At 57.1% G+C, this 20694-nt stretch overlaps 1 long non-coding RNA gene across 2 annotated transcripts; it reads right to left on the bottom strand.

The window, feature by feature from the left end:
* Nucleotides 1-12115: 12115 nt before the first annotated feature.
* Nucleotides 12116-18662, bottom strand: LOC309840616. Of its 2 annotated transcripts, XR_014298710.1 has the most exons (4): nt 17674-18662; nt 16437-16531; nt 14582-14788; nt 12116-12500 (listed from the first exon to the last, which is right to left on the bottom strand). It is a non-coding gene; the product is annotated as an uncharacterized lncRNA (long non-coding RNA). The 2 variants fall into 2 exon arrangements; XR_014298711.1 differs by lacking the exon at nt 16437-16531.
* Between the last annotated feature and the right edge of the window lie 2032 nt (nt 18663-20694).

Below are 20694 nucleotides of genomic sequence, written 5' to 3'. Positions count from 1 at the left end.
ACACCAATCCGACCACACTCTACCTTGCTCAAAACCCTGCATCTAACCTCCTCACCATGGCTGTCACCATGCAATGTCTCTCTGACCTCATTCTCTTTCGTTCTCCACCCCAGCCAAGATAGATGACCCCCAGCCCTATCTGATGCTGGCTGCTTCCTTTCCTTCTCCACTGCCCAGGAAGCCCCAAAGAGAGAGCAATCTCTTGCCCCTGTTGTGGTATCCTCCACCCAAAGCACAGTTTTAGAATAGCTCCTGCTGGCAACCTAATGTAATTCCAGGAACTGTCATGCAGATTCTTTTATTGTGCCCTCAAAATAATAAGACAAGTACCATGGTTGCCCTGTTTCACCGAGGAGGAAACCAAAGGATCTGGCCAAGGGCATTAGAGAAAATGGCAGACCTGAGCCTGGGACATAGGAAGATGGCCATCGCAAACCTCGCTTTCTGCACGGAGCAATCGGTTTCAACACGGTGTCTGTGCTGAGAATGAGAACCAGGTCCCAGAACTTCTAGTCCAGAATTTCTTCTACTGCTAATTACACATGCTAGAGAAAAGAAGCGATGGATGGACAGGTGGATAGGTGCATGGATGAGTGGATGGGTGGTGGGTAGATGGATGGGTGGATGGACACAGGGAGGGGTGGATGGATGGATGGATGGATGGATAGAGGGAGGGGTGGATGGATGAATGGGTGGATGGATAGACAAACGGATGGGTGGGCAGATGGATGAATTGGTGGACAGGTGGGTGGGTCGGTGGGGGGTAGTGGAAGTGTAATGGACAGATGGATGCATGCGCATGAATAAAAGGGCAACAAAACACCATAAGAAGTGAAATAAAAGGTCATGACTAGGGGCGTGGATAACAATCCGCCTTTTTCTTAACCATTTTTTAGGGTTATCAAAAATTCAGGTCATGCAAGAACTTCTTTGAGCCTTTTCTTTTAAAGAGATAAAACGCATGATAAGCGATGTGCCTGTATCCGGAAAGCCCTGGGCTGTGCGAGGCCTGCTCGCCTCTCTCCTCCCCCTGCCACCACCCCGCCCTCCCTCCCCTTCTGGCTCACTGAGCTCCGCCCTAACGCAGCTTTCCCAAGGGAAGGCTGAGAAACAAAAGCAGTTTCTTCTGAATGGAACTCTCCCCTGAGCCAAAAAGTAAACACCAGCGAGCCTGGAAGAGCCCAAGTTGGTGTGTGTCTGCTCCGGCAATGATTACATAACCAGGACGTACCTGGGAGAGGCGCTGATCCAGGGGATTTTACCGGGCTGGGGGGACCGGGAGGGGGGGGCGGGGCACGCCCAGGGCAGGAATGGCTCTGCAGCTACCTGGCCTTGCTGGGAACTGGAGCCAGCTCGGTCTGGGAGGGAGGAAATTGAAGTGTCATTTATTGAGGCTGCCCTTGCACTAAGACAGGCCCTTGCAGGATTGTTGTTTTTTGTGCTTTGGGTTTTTTGGTTTTGTTTTTTTGTTTTTTGTTTTTTTTTTTTTTTTTACTTCACTACAGCAGTGCCAGCTACGGACAGTTATGTTCTCTTTACAGATGACAAAACAGAAATGAGACACAGAAAGGTACCACCCTTAACTTAAGTCGCACAGCGATTGCTGCAGAACGGGGAGATGAGCCCCAGAGCCTGTGGGGCTAACTGAGCAGTCTGGCCTCTCCCTCCTCTTTCTCTTTCCCGCTCTCCCTGCCCCTCCTGCCCTCCGGCTCGCCCACGGAGTCATGCATCCATTTATTCTTGCTCTGTTTCTATCCGTCCATCCACCTGCTCAGGCCCCAGTGGCGTTCCACCTCCCACACCCGCCCCCTGTCCTGGGCCGATGGGGGAAGAGGAGCGGAAGAGAAACCAGATGCAGCTGCTGTCCCCGAAGAGCTGGTTTCTGCCGAGGGAGTGAGACCCATCAGTATCCGTCTGCCATGGGATGTTGAATCCCACATGGGTGCACGTGGGGGACCAGGAGGAGTTTTATAGTGGGTTTTCTCATGAGATCCAGGTCAGGGCTGCTCCTCCTTGTGGGAGAAGAAGAAACAGGTCCACAGAGCCTCAGGAGTCTCAGCCTTGGGACCTGGAGTTCAGGGAGGGCTTCTCAGAGGAGGCAACCGAGCAGGCTTGGGGAGCACACCTGAGATTTCCTCCAGCAGAGGTGGAAAGGGCAGCTGTGCTTCTGGCATCGAGAGCCTTGCGATGGAGGAGAGGCAGCGAGGAAGCGGGGGTCCACTGTGGCCTGGTCACCCCTCCAGACCCGGCAGCTGCAGCCTCAGAGCTCTTGGGGGCGGCTGGGGAAGACCCCACCTGGCCAGGCCTAGGACAGGAGGCCCAGGACATGGCTGAGTCAGACCACCCCTTCTCCACATGACCCAGAGTGAGCATCCCCCTCTCTAGACTCCAAGCGCCCCATCTGTAAAGTGAGGACAAGAGGACTCTGGGAAAAACCGTGGGCATGGCTCTGGGCCCTAGCGAGCCTGCAGACCTGTTTCCCCCCGCCCCCAAGAGACTGAGAGCCAGGAGACTAGTTAGCAGGCGACGGGGCCATCTAGGACTCCCGGCCCAAACAGGGGACCCCCCCAAGGGTGGGACCCAGTGTACAAGCCCCATCGTGAAGGCGGCTTCCCTCTCGTGCCACACCCAAGGGCTGCCAAGAGCCATGCTGCCATTATGTAAGCCAACTACCCAGCCACCGCTGGCTGGCTGTGTTGCCGTGTAAATAGAGTCCTGTATTTACCTACCATGGGAAAGGGACAGGTCTGCCCAGCGAGGCAGGCAGGGGTGAGCTCAGAGGCCTTCAGCTCTGATTTCTGTGACATTCCAAGTGTGCACACATCCTGTGCCCACCAACTGGGCATCTGTTGGGGGCACATTGGCGGAGGGATCCGTGGGAAACTGCAATCTGGAAGCCCAGGCCATGGGTCTTCAGGTCGCATGCTTGGGGTTGCAGCCTTGGCCAAGGAAGCCGGCAGCAGGAGGCCAGGCCAAGACTGCATCTGGGTGACAAGTTGCCAATGGTCCCCAATGGCCCCAAAGACCTCCCTGGTGTTGGTACCACTCAGCTGCCCTGGATGGAACAGGGACCATCTGCACAGGATATCAAGGAGCTCAGAGACTAGAGGAACCAGCCCTGGGTGCAGCCCTACCTCCCATCAGCACTGCTCCAGGGCACCAGACTTCCATTAAGAAGCTAGTGTGTACAAAAAACCTTTGTCTTTAATTCCCAGAAAAATCTCAGTGGTCACATTGTTTTACACAAGAAGAGAGGCAACTGACTGAGCCTACACAGCTAATGAGATGGAGTCATGATTTCAACCCCTGGTCTGTCTGGCCCTAAGTAGTTATTTCTAATAAATATACTGCCCTCTCTGTTTCAGTGCTTTCATCTGCCAAGTCGGGATAGTCATGAAATCCAAGAAATGGCATCGCCCTGTACTCTGGGGCCATTATGGCAGGTTTGAGCGGCATTATCTGTTCATGGATCCTTGGTTGGCTCAATGTGTGAATGGGTGAATGGACAGCGGAATAATTAGGTAAACAAGTGAACAGTTGGGTAAACGAGTGCCTCCTTTATGAGGTGAGGAAGAGGGAGGGAGGGATGGGTGACCTGTAAGCAGATAGACTGGTTCATGGAATAAAAGGTAGATACATAGATGAAGAGATGGATGATTGAAAGGGTTCTAGCTGATGGGATGGAGGGATGCATGGACAAATAAGATGGATACATGAATGGGTAGAACGGATGGATGGATGGATGGATGGATGGGTGGATGGATGGATGGATGGATGGATGGACAAATAGGATGGATACATGAATGGGTAGAATGGATGGATGGATGGATGGGTAGGACGGATAGACAGATGACGGGTGGATGGATGGATGGATGGATCTTTGAATGGCTGAGCCAACAGAGGACTGAAGAGACAGGTAAGTACGTAATGAACGGATTACTGAGCCAATGGACAGGTGGCGGGCCACATGGAGGATTGGTATCAAAAACAGAAGACCGGCTGGAGGGTGGATGGAAAGGGAGGTGGTGAGGGATGGATGGGTCCCTTCTGATCTCATCCCGGTCGCATAAGAGACTCTCTCAAATACTCTCTCCCCCAAGCAAGATCCTGCTCTGCAGTCCAGGTGTTGCACAGACCTTATGTCAGAGTCACCTTTTGGACTCAGTATCCCCTCTACTGGGCCAACGAACCTGCGGCAGGTGGGGTGTGTAGTAGGGGTCTACACAGGGCCCTTTCCTCTTCTCCAACATTGCCAAGTCCAGGATCCTAAGTCAAGGCTCCCAGAACAGCCTCCTCTCCTAATCCTCCCTCTCCTCCCACAGGTGAACCAGCTGCTCCTTTCCCATCCCACTGAAGAAGCCAAAGTGAGAGTCCCAGATGGGAGAGAGGAGTGTCCGCAGCCCTGACATGTGTCCCTAGAGGGTGATGCCCACCTCTGGGCCTCTGCTGCTCCAGTAGACAAGCCACAGGAGTGCAGACAAGACTGACAGCTGGCGAAGCCCTGGAGGCCCTCACTTTATCCGCGGCCACAGCCCCCAGTGCTCCTCCTCAGAGCCCAGGGTCTCTGAACCCCACCTGCTGGGACCACCTGAATGGGCCCTTCCAGGGTCGGGAGGCTGAGGCCTTGGCCAGGACAAGTCACCCCAGCCTGTGAGGGAGAAACAGCTGGACCAGGAGAAGACGCCGGGTTTGCCCAGGCTCCTCATCTCGCCGGCCGTCTCCGCACACCACGCCGCTCCCCCAAATACTGCCTTCCCATCTCTACCCTGAGCGCACGTTGGAAGCCGGCCTAGGTTAGGGACTTACCACTTGTTGCAGTGCAAGAGTCTGGGAGGTCCTCGGTCTGGCAGGGAGCCGGCCTGCCTGCGGGAGGGGTAGCAGGCTGTGGGAGTCCCGATGTGCCACACTTGCCCCAGAGGCAGGGGGAAAGGGCAGGACGTAGAAGCAGGAGGCGCTGGGGCAGGCTGCAGGAGCAAGGGCTGTGCCCCCTTCTGCACACTTCGTGGCCTTGGCATGGTGGCTCCCTGAGGCTGACCTCCTGCTGTGGTGCCATCACCATCTCAGGGCGGCCGTGGGGTACCCGGCCCTTCCCCTCGGAGATCCCAACCAAGAGGCCAAGGCCAGGCCTGGGAGGAGAGGGAGGGACCAGAAGGGAGCCCGGGACTCGCCGTTCCCACCCCACACTGATCAGCCGTCAGTCATGTCCCCTGGGAGGCAGAGCACGGGCCCTGGACCTTGTCGATCTGCCTGAGCACACGGAGCCTGAGCCAGACCATTCCCACACCAGGCCAGCCCCTGAGGAAGGACCCGTCCCAGGCTTGGGGTCCCCACTCCCGCACACAGAGGCCGCGTGCGTCTCCATTACAGCACTCAGTAAACAAGCCCCGTAGAGACCCTCACCATGGCCCAGCCACAGGGCACCCAGGGCTGTTTCTTGGGCCCTTCGTTGCCGCTTGCGGGCCCTCGCTGTGAGCACAGGGAGGGAAAAAGCTGGCCCACCAAGGCCGGGAGGGCTGGGCCTCTTTGGGCAGCTTTTCTGGGAGATCCTCATGGGGCCACATGAGGGCCGGGGTGGTACAGCTAGACACTGAAGGCAAGCCCGGTGCGGTTCCTCCTCATGCCGCAGCTGCTCTCCGCCCCCTGCATCTGACCCAGGACCTGAACTTCCCCAAGGGGTGTTGGAAGCCCTGGTTTTCAGACAGTCTCCCCAGCAGGGAAAGGGATAGAAACCACAGACGTTTCACAGGTGAGGAAGCGGACTCCGAGAAGTTCAGTGAGCAGCCCAGGGTTGCAGAGTGAGGAGAGGGAAGGGGGAACTCAAACCCAGACCTGAGTCTCGCCCGTGGTGGGTGGTGAGCAAACGCACAGACACCTCCGCGCATGCTCTAAGCCTCCACCCTGGGATGTCTCTGCCTGGCTGACAGCTTCATGGGGCCCGGTTCCTGCTAAAATACCTCCAGAGATGGGGTGTTCACTACTGGGCTGGTGCCCGCATTCTCTCAACCCCCGACTGCTGTGCCGCTCCTCCCCACACCCCACCTGCCAAGGTCCGGGATCTGCTCCAGCTCACACAGGTAAATCCTGTTCCTGCCCCTGGGGCAGCCGGCGGGCTCCCAGCAAGTTCCGAGTGAAGCTTCCAGAGACTTGATCCCTGACCCCTTCCCAAATCCACTTGCACACCAGGCTGCCCTCCTCTGACCTCGCTGAGCCTCTCCCTAGCCCGGCTCCCACACACAGAGCCTGCCGAGCCCGCCGTGGGTCCCTGGTCCCTCACTGGCCTCTGGGCAGCCCCGGGCCATCCAGCTCTGAAGCTGAGAACTGGGAAACCCCGCTCTGCCCAGGCGGCTTGCTTCCCGGACCCCTCTGCACACTTCCCTCAGTCCCAGGCAGCATGGAAGATTCTGGAGTGTCTCTGGCTCTCAGAGGGGAGGAGGAGCCCTCCTCCATGCTGCATCGAGCAGGGGCAGCAGCGAACCCCTCGTCCAGACAAGGGGCACTCCCAAGACCAAAGCCTGGGGAGGAAAGCCCATTGCCCTGCACGCAGGGCACGGCAGGCACAGACGCACGCGGCCAACGCTTTCCAAGGCAGACTCTGCTTCCGTAGGATGCGGACAGGACCCAGGTGGGCTGGAAGTCACAAGACGAAACCAAGTCTTTACTGTGGACTGGCTGGCGCCTTGACTACGCAGTCCCAGAGGAGAGAGCAAGCAGTTTCTCAAGCCAATTCGACCTCCAAAATCCTTCTCCTGGAACATCTTCTGGGACCCGTGCTCCCCGGAACCCTCTTTGAGAAATAGCCCAAGTTGCCGGCGAAGCCCCCAAACAGCCCCATGTGAAGCTGGGTCGGAGGAGACCCAGGGACCCCAGGGAGCAGACGCAGGCTCCCGGCCGGCCCCCCACGCCCAGGGACCAGTGGAGGAAAGGTCCCCCCCTTGCCTGGGGTTGCATCTCTGCTCCAAAGATTCGGTGGCCCCGAAGCCCATGACGCCGCCACCACCAAGAACGTGGGGCCGAACAGCAGCCCTTCCTGGGGCCGGCAGACGCGGCCCCCCAGAGCCTGCAACTCACGGCCAGAGACCAAAACTTTAGGAGGTACAGAAAGGCCCCTGCACGTGCCCAGCCTGGCTGGGGGCCCCCAAGAGGGCCTCCCAGCCCAGTTCCAAGACCCTCATCCTCCTCCCTGGAGACTGATGGTTGTGCCCACTGTGCAGATGTGCAAGCTGAGGCCGGGGTTATTCTCCGTGGCTCTGGTCACACGACTCCGAGTGCCAGGACTTGAATTCTTGTCCTTTGGACCAAACTGTGAAGGGACTGTTCTGGGTGGCATTCCATCACCCCCTGCTCCCGCTGGTCGGCCGACGGACCTGCGACCATGGCGAGCCCAGAGCCCTGAGGAAGCCGAGTTTTCCAGAATGTGACCCAGGCTCGGATAACCTCCTGGCCTGAAAAGAGCACGCGCCTTCCCAGCCACGCACCCGCTGTCCTGCCGCCCCCGCCCGCCCGACAGCACACTCCCCGTGAAACCCTAGGCTGTGAGGCTGTGCGGAGCTGAATGCCAGGGGAATGGGCCCTGGAAAGGCGCACCTAGCAGATCGTCAGCCCTGCCCGGCGAAGAGGGCAGGTCCCAGCCCGACGGCCATGCCAGCGCTCCTCCCACACCCCAGGATGGGACTGTGGGCAGAGCCTGGGCTCCCACGCCGGCCCCTGGCTGGGCTTGGGCTCCTGGATGCCAGCAGGAGCCCTGGAGAGGCAGAGAAAAGGACAACACGATGCCCCGGGTTCCAAAATGATGAGGAGCCTCCGGCCGGCAGCAAGGGAGCCTGCAGCCCAGCACGGGCCCTCGGAGTGTGACGCCCCCACAGCTCCAGGATAAAGTCCGGTAATGTCCCAGCCGTGACTTGGCCTCCTGTCCCTGTCTCGTCGTTCCTGGCCACTCCTACCCCGTGCGTCCGCCAGCAGCACCCTGCCTTCCACGACAACACGAAGGGCTGACTTCTGCCCCAGGTCCCCGCTGACTCCAGGGACAGGCCCCCCCACTCAGCTCCCTGCACCTCCTTGGCCCTCCCCGGGGGCGAAATGACACGTGTATTGTTCACTAGACCGTTGCCCGCACCAGGAGGGGCCTCTCCACCATGTCTCCGGGTGGACCGACGCCTGCCTGGCACACAGGAGGGGCTGAGGGGTGCTTGTTGAAGCGCCCAGTTTAACCCCCCAGGGACCTCACTCCGTCTCTGGGCTCCTCGGCTAAGACCATGTGCAGCCAGGAGACCCTCCACGTGGTCACGGTCAGTCCAAATCCCGAGTCCTGACTGTGAGCGCCAGGGGGACCCCAAAGTGCTCAGTGCTGGGCAGTGCATGCAGTAGGCACTCAGCAGTGCTGGGAACCCCTGGCCGGCTCTCTCCGGGGTCACCGCCCACCACGTGGTGATGCGTATTTGCAGGATGTGGGAAAGGTCATTTCTGCCCTAGAAATCCAGCAACATGAAGAAGATGGATGGACACTTCAAGGGGTGGTAACATCGGCTAGTGAGTCAGCCTGCAAGGTGAGTTCTCTGATGAAAAGGGGGCACAGAACGGGATGGAAAGAGGGGGAGGTGAATGGGTGCCTTCTGCGCTGAAACGTCACCTTCAACCTGCCACCCGAGTGACACCCGGGATGGCCACACTCTGCCCTGACACGCAGATGAAACTAGCTGGTCAGCAGGTCCTGGCAAGTCACAGCAGTGGCAGATGGACGTGTTCCTCCCACGGTGCAATGCACGCTGGTTCTGGAAGCTTCCATCAGCCGAGCGTCCTTGGTCAAACTCAGCTCTGGACCCTGGAGCCACAGCGTGATGAGGGGAGCGTAGGCAGCGGTGTGAGCACGAGAGGCTGCCCTGACCCCCATCACTGCCCTCACAGGCCTCTCCCTGGCTCCTCCTCCAGCGTCCAGCCCTAAACCAGGGAAGCTGGTGATCCAGCCTGTCCGTAGTGTCTTCCCATGTACCTCCTCTGTGCCAAGCACGGGATGCCAGGGCTCAGTTCTGGGTCCACCTGGTGCTCCTAGTGCCTTGACTACATACAGTGCTAGCGATGATGCTCAAAGTCTCCCTCTGGGCCCCATTGCTGTCGCTCTGTCCAGGACGAGAGGGAGGCCTCGATCGCAGGGTCCAGGGCCCCCTCAGGCCACGGCACGCAGAGCTTCATGTGAGCTGGGGCCCTGGGATGTCCCAGAAGTCACTGAAAGAACCACCAGCCCTGGGATGACCTGGGGCAGCTGGAACACCAGGAGCCCCACGCGGGGCACATCCCAGCATCACGCTCGCTCCGGTGCCGGAAGCCCCTGCGTGTCATCAGCTCATGGGCTGGGGACGCTGACATGAGCAGGACAGGAAGACCGAGGGAGGGCGTGATGGGCAGAAACACGTGGCATCTGGGAGAATGCGGAGTCAGCGTTTCCACCCCAGGGCAGGTGGGAGGCGGGGGCGGGGGGGGGTGAGCAACACTGACCTTGAAGGTCAGGTAGTCTGCTCCGTGCATGGCCAAAGCAGGGGGGGCCCCCAGAGGGACCCAGAAGGAGCCTTGGAAAGCAGCCAATCCCATCCCTTCGTGATGGGGGCAGTGGGGACCAGGTGGGAGGTGGGGCGGGCAGCGACCTTCTTCAGGTCACAGAGCAAGTCAGGGAGGGTGCCAGGGTTTACATGCATTGGGGATGCCCTGGCCTGGGCTCGGATCTGGCACCTTCTGCCTCCTTGAAGCCCAAGAGGAGCCATTTGAGTCTACAGAGCAACGTAGGGTCCTATCAGCTAGCTTGAGACATAGCAGGGAGTGGGTGTTGGACTGACTGATGCTCTCCAAAACCCCAGATGGGAACAGCTTCTCTGTCACGGCCCCAAGCGTGGGTCTGCCATGGCCTTGTCCACTCAGCCGTCCCCTACCAGACATCCCAGCAGCGCAAGCTCACTGAGTGTGGAATGGGTGGGGGGCTTGTGGGGTGGCTGGACCGCGGAAGGGGTGAGGGAGGAGAGGACACAGGGTCCTATAGAAGGAATGTTCATGTCCGCCCCCCAAGTTGTATGTTGAAATCCTAACCCCTACAGTGATGGTGTGAGGAGGTGGCGTGTGGGGGAGGTGGTCAGTTCACAAGGCTGGAGCCCTACCGGATGGGATCAGTGCCCGGTGAAAGGGGCCCCAGAGAGCACTCTTGCTGCTTCCTCCGCCTGAGGACACAGTGAGCAGTCATGGTCCGCAAACAAGGAGACAGGTTCTTACCAGACACGGATTCTGCTACAGTCTCGACCTTGGACCCACAGGCTCCAGAAGGGTGAGGAATAAATCTCTGCCATCTATAAGACACCCACATCATGGGAGCTTTGTGGTAGCAGCCCGAGCACACTCGGCGGGCAGGGGGACTATGGATGGGTGGACGGGGCAGCGGGAGCCCACTGAGGCCGAGGTCCTGGTTGTCCTGGGGTCTGGGCAGCTATAGGGGAAGCTACAAGGGGCAGCGAGGTCTGACTCTGTGCCCCAACTCTGGGGATGGGAGCCGTGGGAAATAAGCAGAGGGGGGGACGGCCGGCTTCAGGCTCAGACCCCTGCAAACCCTCCATGCCATCGAGTCAAACTTGTTGTCTGGCCCTTTGAGTCTTAAAAAACCCCAGGAGCTTTAACCCTGCTACCTGCTGCAGCAAGAGGGGGTGCGTCGGGAGCACAAGGGAAGAGCCCACCCTTTCAGGCCACCACCAACCTGGCAAATTCCAGGTGATCCTGATGCCTCACATGTAGTATGACAGTGAGTTTGAGCACAAAGGTGTCCAACTTCAAAACCAAATGCAGCCCTGGAAACCCCCAGGAGCTGGGCTTACAGGCCAGTGTGGCCCCTGAAGGCCAGTGCAACCCCAAAATTAGCATCTGCGGGATGCACGCCTTATCACCACGTGGCAGACCTTGCTCCGTTTCTCCCAGGCCTGCCACATCCTGATGCCCTAATCTCGCTGAGCTGCTCATGTAATACTTAGAAACAGGTCTAATCAGAAGTGTACAAGATTTCTAGGACAAAATGATGAAATGCCATTAAAGAATTTAAATCAAGGGCTGAATAAGTGGAGAGAGATGTTCTCTGAGAGGGATCTAGTATCACAGTTGGCCAAATCTTCAGGGACTGATATATTTACTCTCTTCCCTTCAGAATCCCAGCAAGGCTCTGAGTTTGGGTTTGTGTCATTTCTTTAAAAATAAAACCAAATCTTCTTTTTTGGGGGGGTGGGGGAATTGGACCATGTGAATCTGATGTTCAGGGAGGAAAAACATCAATCTCGAAAATTGTCAAGATAGCTCTAGAAAGGGAGACCAGGGGCCCCTTGGTGGGGTGGCAGGTTAAACATCTGACTCTTGGTTTTGGCTCAAGTCATGATCTCAGGGTTGTGGGATCAGACCCGGCACTGGGCTCTGTGATCATCGTGGATTCTGCTTGGGATTCTTTTCTCTCCATCTGCCCCTGCTGCTTCTACTCTCTCTCTAAAATAAATAAATAAATCTGAAGAAGAAGGAGGAGGAGGGGGAGGAGGAGGGGGAGGAGGAGGGGGGGGAGGAGGAGAAGGGGGAGGGGGAGGAGTAGAAGAACAGAGAAGAAAAGAAAAGGAGGAAAGGAGGACCATGAAAGGATACGACCGACCAGATATTAAAACTTATTCTGAAGCTATGGTAGCTAAATGGTGTCCTCCTGGCATGGGAACAAACTAATTAGCAGGAAAAAGTTCAGAGGTTCCTCCCAGTATATGTAGGAAATTAAAACAGACAAATGACAAAGTTTTTGTTTAAAAGAGCTGGGACAGGGCGCCTGTGTGGCTCAGTCTTTAAGCATCGGCCTTCTGCTCAGGTCATGATCCCAGGGCCCTGGAATCGAGTCCCGCATGAGGCTCCCTGCTCAGGGGGAAGCCTGCTTCTCCCTCTTCCACTCCCACTGCTTATATTCCATCTGTTACTCTCTCTCTCTCTATGTCAAATAAATAAAAATAAAACCTTCTAAAAATTTTTAAAATTGAAATTAAAAAAATAAAAGAGCTGGGACCATGGACAGAGATAAATCCCTAACTCACACCGTACACAATAATTTCCAAATGAGTAAAAGGTAAAGGAGTTTTGTGTTTTTTCTTTATAAACTATAAGCATATGGAAAACAATAATGATAAATATCCTTATAACCTCACAGTGCAAAAAGTCTTCCTACACAGGACAGGAGACCCAGAAGCCATTAAAAGAAATTAATTAATTAATTAATTAATTAAAAATAAATAAAATTGAGTACACAGAACACATAAAAACTCTTAAAGCACTGTGTTTTAGGAAGGCCACTCTGGTGACCAGGATGGGAGAAACATTGGTGGATGATGCCAGCAGGAGGTCAGAAGTCCAGGGGGAAGAAAGTGACCATAGCCCTTTAGAAGATATCAGTATGAATCGGAACAGGGGCCAGGCAGGGCTTGTGAAGGACACCAGAATTGTAGTGGGGTTTAAAACACCTATAATAGAAACAGGCTTTATTAATGTAGAATGTACTTCACCTTTTCCCCAGCTAATCCTTGGTGCTAGAGAAAACTCCAACTTGGTCCAATCAGATTCACTCCCTCCCCTGCCCCAAAGGCAACCTTGGGGTGTATTTGAGGGAGAATGGAGATGCCCACTCACCAGGTGAGACAGGCTAGGAGGAAGCCCTTGAATACTTCAGCCTCCAGATATGGTCCCCTCCACTCCCACACCCCAGCTTCTCTGCTTTTCCAGTGGTCCCCAGACTGTGCCCAGGACTCACCTGAGGGCTTGTTAAAACACAAGTTGTTGACCTTGTCCCCAAAGTCTCATCTTTTTCAGAACTGCATTGCCTACTCTCTTACCTATGACTTTCCACATGGGTTTTAGAATCAGTTCCTCAACACCTACAAAACAATTTGCTGGGACTTTGACTGGGTTCAAATAATATTGGGTTTCTCAATCCATGAACATGGACTACCTCTCCACTTACCCCCAGAGTTTCTGATTCAACAAGTCTAAAGAGGAGCCAGAGATTTTGCATTTCTACCCCATGCCCAGGTGACCCCACCTTGAGAATGGCTGCCCTAGGCCTGGGCAGGAAGCCCCACTGGGTTTGGAAGTTGAGGCTATTCTGAAGACTAAGACCTCCTGGGCCCCAGGATATCAGAGGGAGCTTTTGTTCCTATGCAAATCACATCAGGCCAGTTCTGGGATTTGCATGCTAATAGCTGACTTTTTCAGGTTTTTAATCTCTGGCAGATAAACAGTGAGTACCAGGAATCTGCAGGTGTGTAGGTTCAAGGAGACACAGCCCCTTGTGAGAAAAGCCTTTTTCTCTAAGTATCCAATTCCTCAACTTTCTGGGTGAATTTCTCACCTCTTGCAACTTCCTCTCCCAATAAGTATCTTCTCAGGAAATCTCAGAAAATCAACCCCAGGTCTGAAACTAAGGCTCTGCCCTTCCCCAACAGGCCATGGTAGTGGCCTCTGGCTGACCCCAAGGTGAGTCCAACTGGTTGGCCCAGGAAGGGCCTGAGCAGTCACAGGAATCCTTGGAGGACAAAACGTGACATTGTGGGCAGAGGGCTGGCATGCAGGACACCTGCACTTTCTTCCCACCATGGAGAAGATCAGAGCCACCTAGGGAAGGTAGAAGGAACAGCATGGGTGAGGCTCAGAGGCCAACACCAGGCCTCCATTAGATCATGCAGGTAGAACTCAGAGTGGCTCCCCTGCTGCTTGCCTGTGACTCTGAAGCCCAGGTCCTCACTGGACCAGAGCTCATCCAGAGAGGTGCCGGCCCATATAGAGCTCAGTTCCGTGCAGGACAGGTGCACAGGACCTCAGTGACGTAAGTTGTGGCCCAAAGGAGGTGGCTGTGGCCCTTCTCTCTGGCTGACTGTGTGGGTAATCCTGGATGGGGGGCCTTATTCTCCTCTGGGAGCCCTGACAGTTCCTTCTCCTCCCCAGTGTCTGCAGGGGCCCCAGGAACGGGACTCCATCCCTCAGATTCCTCCCAGGGGCCAATTAAGAGCCTGGTCTGGGGAAACAGGGACCCCCAAGAGAAAAGGGTGGCTATGGCTACAGAATGCAGTAATTGGATTGCCTTTGAGCTTGAGTTGCCATTGACACTGGGGTCTCTGATCAACATAAACAGAGGGCCAGAGCTATTCCCATGGACCCAGACACAGCCCATCTGTTCCCAGAGCTACAAGACAAGCCATAGCCTTTGTGCCCAGCAGAGGGGCAGTCCTGAACACCCCATGTCCCTAACTCCACATTCTCTCCCTGCATCGGGGTTCTGGTGCCCTTGAGCTCAAGTACAACCCTGGGCCCAGACCCCAACCCTGGGGGCTGGTGTACCAGGTGGGAGGTTTGGGGTCCAATCTGGAGCTGCCATCAGTGCCAGCATCTTTCAAAAGTGGCCAAGAACCACCCTTTGGTAGATGCCCACAGGCAGCAAGGCCAAGACTTGAATGGCCAGGGGCTTCTGCTCCAAGGTCCCATAGACCCGGGTTCGAATCCCAGGTGGGGGCCCCAACAGCTGTATGAGCCCAGGCTTCCCAGGCCTCACCAGGCTGTGTCAGGTAGAGTGAGGAGATCCCAGGCAGTGGTGAGGGCCAGAGGTGATGAGGAGGTGCTCCTCTCCATGGCTGCAAGGCCTGCAGCACGTGAGTCGAAGAGGCCATTGCCGTTATTTCTTGTCGGGGTCCTCCGCACTCAACAGGGAAGCTGGCACCAAAGCAGCACTTGGGAAGCCCATGAGAGGTACCGCACAGATCTGCAAAGAGCCATGCACATCCAAAGTCACTGCCAGTTCTTGAAACAGCACTTGGGCGTGGCTTTGACCTTGCTGTGACCTGGCCCGGGACTAGACCCGCTCCCCCATGGAGCCCGTGGCACACACGCTGTTCTGGCACTCATCAGCATCCTGGGGTACCAGGCCTTGGTCTTCCGGGGTCCCTCCTACTTCTCCACGGTGCCCCACCACCTGGGTGGGATCTTCTCACAGACCACAGCTTTGCAACCACGTATCTGTAGAGTCAGCAAGACCTGCTGCACAAGGTCCCACAGACAGGGCAGCTTAAACCACAGGGTTTCTTGTCCACAGTTCCTGGAGGCTGGAAGTCTAAGAGCCAGGCAGGGGCAGGGCTGGTTCCTCCCAAGGCCTCTCTCTTTGGCGTGCACAGGCTGTCCACCCTCTCTGTGTGTGTCCTGATCTCTCCTTACAGGTAAGGACACCTGTCAGATGAGATTAGGGCCCCGCCTAATGATCTGATTTTACCTTAGTCACACATCTCAGAGAAACACTTCACTTACTAGAACACTGTTTTGTTATAAAAGAGCATAATCGGGACCAGCCGGATGGAAGAGACGCGTAGGGCAAGGTGTGGGGAAAGGGCGTGGAGCTCCGCTGCGCTTCTACTCCCCTCAGGTCTCCACCGACCGAGAAGCTCTCCAAACCCAGGCTTTTGGGTTTCACGGAGGCCTCATCGATTAACTCATTACTGGCCAACAGCAGGTGATTCAACCTCCAGCACCTCTCGGGAGGTGTTACTGAAACCTCCTGTCCTCTAACCACTGGGCTGGCTCCCTTGGCAACCAGCCTTGCTCCTGAGGTGCTTTCCAAAAGTTGCCTCATTAACATAGCAAAAGACACCTTTCCGCTCTCATCACGGGAAATTCCAAGGGTTTTAGGAGATTTGTGCCAGGAAAGGGGACAAAGACCAAATCCACATCTCTTATTATAAATCACAATATCACACCTGTCCAAAGCCCCATTCTGCTGAGCAGCACCTTTCGGGCAGCACACCCATCCCTGCCTCTGGGGTGCCACACATGGGCAATGGTGGCATATTCTCTGCTCATTCTAGCCACCTGAGGTCCAGACCAGAAGTCCACTATGGTGTGTCCTCATCAATGCGCACAGCACCGCCAGTGAGTCCCAGGCCCCAGACAAGAGGATGTATGCTTCTGAGGGGAGCACCCAGCAGCGGAATGGTCCCTGCATGGGGCTTCCCAGGAAGAGAAGGGACATCTCGGGCAACAGAATTCACACACCAGACGAGAAGTGGATGGAAAAAGGAATCTAGGTAATGCGGTACGGTGTCCCACCAAAAAACACCAGCATGGGAATTAGGCTGGATCCACTGTGACCCCTGCTGACTCCCTCTGTTGGCCTGGTTCACATCACCTCCCTGTGCAGGAACCACCTCCTTGGCTTCTAAAACAGAGGGGAGGATCTTGCCGTGTGATAGACACCATTGTAGACACACACCGGATCCCATCTCCCAGTCCCCCATCTTGGGCACTCACTGCACTGCCCAGGAAAGGGAAGAAAGAGAACACACGAGAAGTTACGGACAGTGAGAAGTGAGTCAAAGTGATGTGTGGCTTCCAGCCATGGTGGCAAGAAGCCCCCTACACACCTCCTCCAGCAGAACCAAGAGACGAAGATGGCCTGGGTCTCGGGTCACCACGTGCTGGACAGCTGCCCTGGGAAACCGGCCCTTCGGTCTGAGCTCTGTGTGAGAGGGAAATGAAGTTTTGCGGTGCTAAGCCATTGCGACTGGGAGATGCACTTGTTACTGCAGCAAAACTTAGTGTACCCTGACTAATACACCAGAGACACAGACGAGACGCACACACACCTGACCGAGACCTATGCATTGCCCCGGCACTCAGCTTGTGTTCCAGCCAGCCGACACCGACAGATCTGTGGGCCGTAGGATGTGTCAAGGGCCTCCTAGCTCATGCACACCCCTGTGGGTCATTGATGTGCTCCCTCTTGCTGAATACCCAGCCGTGGGACGTGGGAGCAAGGGAAGCTGCCCCTTGGGAGGACCGCATGCCTTCCTACCACTTGCTGCTCAGGCTTGTCCGAGCCCGCTTTCCTCTCTGCCTGCTCTCCCAGGGCTGCTGGGCTGAGGCCGCCACCCCCGGCCCCTTCCAGCGGCCCTTCCCTCATCGCTGGCTCAGGACACCCTGGTGATTTCAGCGTCCGTGACGTTTTTCTCTGCCTTTCAGCTGCTACTTGTAGAGCCAAGTTGGAGCTTGCTCCCCTGGAGACACTGGGGAGCCGGGCTGCCCCACGCTGTCTCATTCTTTCTCAGGGTGTGCCGCGGCCTCAGACCCAGGAGAGACGATTTCGCTTCCGGTGGGGCTCCTTCCAGAGGTAACGTGGGGGCCCATGGCTCGGTGGTCAGCTCCCTCCCCGAATCCAAGAAGAGGGAAGGGCCGTCCCAGGACATGGGCTCCAGGCGGACAAACAGAGCGAACATGACTTTTTACAATGGGGCTTTGATCTGCCTAATGTCACAAGACAGGCTGGGGACAGACGCCAGGCCCTGTGTGACTCCTGGTTCCCACAGGAGATGTCCTGCGAGCTATTCACACGGGGAGATTCTTGGCAGGCCTGGCCCTGGGCCTGTGCCCATCACAGACACAGCGTGGCAATTAGGTTTTGGAGAAAGGTGGGTGAGGCTCGTTTGGCTAAGACTTCAGCCTCCAGCCCAAAGGCATCATCACAGGGAGGGGGGGCAGGAGGCTGCCCCCGCGGCCGTGGGCGCCCTCCCGGTGTGAATGAGGGTGAGCACGAGGAATTCCTGCGGTCAGGGGCAGCCTGGAGGGCACAAAGGCTGGGCTGGCGCCCTTGACAATACTCACTCTGTCCCTGGCTGATGGTGACCTTCGCCAAAGCGCTTAGTGAATGGGCCACGCTGCTCCCAGGTGTGTCCGAGCCTCAGGCGCTGGAAGAACATGAAGAGGCTGGGCCGTGGGGAGCACTCACAGGACGTTCTGGAACGCGGGTGCCCACGAGGGCCAGCCTGGGGCTCGGGCCAGGCCGGCGGGGCTGCCAGGGGCCCATCCTTGGGGCTGTCAGGACGCATTATCCCCACCTGTGCGCAGGAACAATGGCCTCACCTGTACCGCCCTGCCATCCCGAGGTGAAACAGTCCGAGCCTCCTGCCCGCAGCTCTGGTTTCCTGGCCCACTCCCCTGGGAAGGCTGCAGCAGGACACACCGGGAACCCAGATCAAGAGAGCGGCGGGCGGGCGGCGGGGCTGGCCCCTGCGAGACCAGACACCCTGAGCATCTTCCTGCCCTGGCCTTCCGGGCCACTCACTCCCAGGAGGAAGCCTGCATAGATCAGCTCCCTTGCTGGGCCGTTTCTCAGCCACGCCAACCTTGGGCCCAGCAGGAACGAAATCCCCACTGTCCCGCCCGGTTCTGCATCTCAGCCTCCCCTCCACCCCCACTGCTGTGCAGACGCGGTTAGATAAGAATGAACTCTGAGATGCGTCTGCCAGGCCCTGAGCTGTGCGTCCTAAGACCTTTCACTCATTTAACTTTCCCAGCACCCCGTGAGTAGCTGGGGACACTGAGGCCAGCAGCTGGTAAGGGGAAACCTAGGGTGTGAACCCCGGGGTAGGGCACCCCAGCCCGTGACTGTGGCCACCAACCTGGGGGAGGCACCAGGTGGTACCCAGTGCTGTGCCCTGGTGCCCACACCGGGCGACTGCTTGTTCGTTCAGAAACAAAGCACCTGGAGTGGGAGGGTAACAGGCTTCCCTTCCTAAGTGTCTCTCCAGGCCAGGCATGTCCCAAACACCCATGCACAGTCTTGACCTCCCTTCCCAACCTCTCAACATGGGGAAGCAGGATCACCCCCCCACTCCGCGCCCCCCCCCACCGGCCCATTTTACTGAGGAGGAAGCCAGGTGAGAGGGGTGGGGTGACTGGCAAGAGGTGCCATGGGTTTCAAACACTGCTCTTCTGCCTCCAGGAGGGGGGTGGGCGTGGGGGAGGGGGCAGGGCGGGAGAGAGACGGGGAAGAAACAAGAGGGGCGCTGGGGGCCTGACGAAGGAGTCACCTCCAGCACACAGTCCGTGGTGGTCTGTGCTGGTGAATAGACCCGCGGTGCCTGGGGTGGTCTCAGGGCAGTCATGCTCCCCCCCCCCCAGCCCCACATCTGGGGGTCAAAGCTCATCTTGTGCCCCGGTTACCCCAAGTATCTGTCCACTTTGGGTTTTGAATGACTCCATCTCGAAATCGTCACTGCAAATGGGGCTTCCAGCCCTGGGGCGAGGGCGGGGGGTGTGGAGGTGGAACGATGCCCCACAGAGACGGGAACCGCACGCCGCGCGGATGGCCGGGAACCTGCGTGTCCTCGCAACCAGACCCTCAGATGCGGGAGAACCACGCGCGCGCCAGCCCGAGCCTCTGCGCTGCCCAGCAGACGGGGCTGGGCTGGCGTCCGCCTTGGGAGCTTATCCTCTGCGTCCGGGGTGCGGGGACCACCCGCGGCCCTGCGTCTGCGGCGTCTGGGCGACCCAGGGCGGGCGGGCGTCTGCGTGCGGGGTGCTCCGCCAACGCCAGAGCCCGGGCAACGGAATAATAAAGAACTAATTTACCCAGCAGGGCCCCTTCGGTGTCTGGGAAGCTCCCGCACCTTCTCCGAGGGGCAGAGGTGCTTCCTTGGGAGGAACGCCGGTGCACAGTCGGTCTGTCTAGAGGCCGCTCCAAGAATTCGGGCGAGGTTGCTCCGGCGGCGCACTCCCCGCAGGCAGATGCAGACCCCGCGCCCCGCGGCCCCTCGGAGGCCCAAGCCACCCGCACGGGACCCCACACGGGAGCCAGAGAAAGCACGGCGCGACCGGACTGTGCGTCCCCCAATGTGCAGAGGCTACGAACGGGAGCCCCGCGGAGCCCGCAGGAGCCCGCGCAACAGCTCGACCGACACGCACCGGGCAGGGGGCACACGTCGGCGCACACAGCCACGAGGCCGGCAGGAAGAGAGCAGGGAGGCCCGCGCTCCCAGGACGGATGCAGTGTATCGCGGTGGTGGGCAGGGAAGGGCATCCAGGCCAGGAAATAAGGAAACCAAGGGTGGCTGCATCAAAATATGAAGGAAAGAAAAGGGAATCCATTGGCATGTTCACCTGGTCAAGGACATGCTTCCAGCCCCACCGTTCTGGACGCCACCCGCCTGAGATCCCAGGGCCTCACCCAACCCCCAGGTCAAGTCACCTGGGGACTCTCTGAAAGGATTCCTATATTATTTAGGGATATAATGAAATGAGATAGCTACTCAGAGTCAGAATCATAAAGACAGAAAGTAGGAGGGTAGCTCCCTGGGTTACCCCAGGGGCTGGGGGAGGGGAGGAAAGGGGGGTGTGTGTGTAGTGTTTACCAGGACAAGTATCAGTTTGGGAAGATGCAAGGTTCTGGCTAGGGATGGTGGGAAGGGTTGCACAACAGTGTGAACATGCTTAGTGCTGCTGAACTGCACACTAAAAAATGACTGAGATGGGAGATTTTATGGTACGTATATTTTAACACAATAAAAAAGAGAGAAGAGAAGAAATATGCTTCTGTATGTAGAGTCTTCTGGAAGGTGTTCTTTGAAGAAAGCCTCCAGAGAAGTAGCCTCCAGAGAAGGAAACCTGATGGCTGGGGGTTAGGAGTAGGAGGGTAACTTTGGTACCCTTAGAATTTTGAACCCTGTGAACATATTACAGTCAACAAATAAATGCATTCCCTTTTTTTTTTTTTAAGGGGGGGGGGGGGAAGAAGTGAGCTGGCGAGCCACAAAGAGACACAGAGAGACCTTAAATGCATTTTGCTAAGTGGAAGAAGGCAATCTGAAAAGGCCACTTCGGTATAATCCAACTTGTATGATGTTC

The sequence above is a fragment of the Mustela nivalis genome (assembly GCF_964662115.1).
Source record: "Mustela nivalis genome assembly, chromosome: 9".
Lineage (NCBI taxonomy): Eukaryota > Metazoa > Chordata > Mammalia > Carnivora > Mustelidae > Mustela > Mustela nivalis.
The sequence above is the reverse complement of the archived record's forward strand: the minus strand, read 5'-3'. Positions and strand labels throughout refer to the sequence as shown.